Source organism: Pyrgilauda ruficollis, unplaced genomic scaffold (genome assembly GCF_017590135.1).
Source record: "Pyrgilauda ruficollis isolate IOZ18807 unplaced genomic scaffold, ASM1759013v1 scaffold74, whole genome shotgun sequence".
NCBI classification, from domain to species: Eukaryota; Metazoa; Chordata; class Aves; order Passeriformes; family Passeridae; genus Pyrgilauda; species Pyrgilauda ruficollis.
Window position 1 is genome coordinate 556556 of NW_024529266.1, and position 904 is coordinate 557459.

The 904-nt window shown below is 62.2% G+C and overlaps 1 protein-coding gene across 1 annotated transcript in view; it reads right to left on the bottom strand.

Annotated features, from left to right (window-relative positions):
- AGGF1 (angiogenic factor with G-patch and FHA domains 1) overlaps positions 1-143 on the bottom strand; it is a 24684-nt gene extending 24541 nt beyond the window's left edge. Inside the window, exon 1 of the mRNA XM_041486242.1 lies at positions 1-143. The gene's annotated coding sequence lies outside the window, so the exon portion shown is untranslated.
- Positions 144-904: the final 761 nt, after the last annotated feature.

A 904-nucleotide genomic window follows, 5' to 3' on the forward strand; every position in this document is an offset into this window, starting at 1 on the left:
CGCCGGCCCCGGCCATGGCCTCGGCGCCCGCCGGGCGCGAGGGCAGGAAGCGGCGCGGGGCGCGCGCCGCCGCCGCACCGAGAGCTGTCCCGCGGGGCGCGCGAGGATCCGTCCCGCGGGGCGGGAGCGCGGCACAGGGCCCGGAAAGGCGGGCAGCTGCCGGAAGGCGATCGCGCGGCAGTGCGCATGCGCGCGGGAAAGGGCGGGGCCGGGCCGGGGGCGGAGGCGCGGCGGGAGGGGCGGGGCGAGCGGAGGCTCCCGGGGACAGGCCCACGCCGGGAGCCGGGCCGGGCCGAGCCGCTCGTGGTGCAGCGGCAGCGTCGGGGACGAGACGAAGGATGAGCAGTAGTCCGCAAAGGCGCGGCGGTCTCCGCGCCCCACGTATTCGGACTCTGTTACCGACCTCCACCATCACCTGCGCTTGGTCGTGCCAGGCGGTGTTGCTGCTGGTGGTGGGCCTCAGGGTTCCCGCTGCATCATATAAGAAAATGAAAAGTAATTCTAGCGTGTGTTTTCATGCAAAAGTAGGGCACATTTTTGTTTGAGGGGCTTTTTTTGTGTGTGTTTGTTTTAGAGTGGGGTGGGGAATGCTTCTTGAGACTTCTCAGCCAACAGTGTGGCAAACCACACCATATCCTGGCTAGGAATTGCCGCGTCTGGAGGTTGTTGCGCTTGGAGCCATTTAAACATCGTTCGCAGTCGGTGCTGAGAGCTGCAGTACTGCAGCCCTGGATAAATTTCTGTTCCTGAGATTCCTAGAAGCAGCTGCAGAAGGTTCTCGGGCTTTCCCCCTGTGCCCCATCTCAATATTATAATTTTCCTAACTTAACCTTGCAGGCTTCTTATTTGAAGTGTGCATTGTCCCTGATGACCACAGTGCTTCTCAGTTTTTAATAAACTGTGT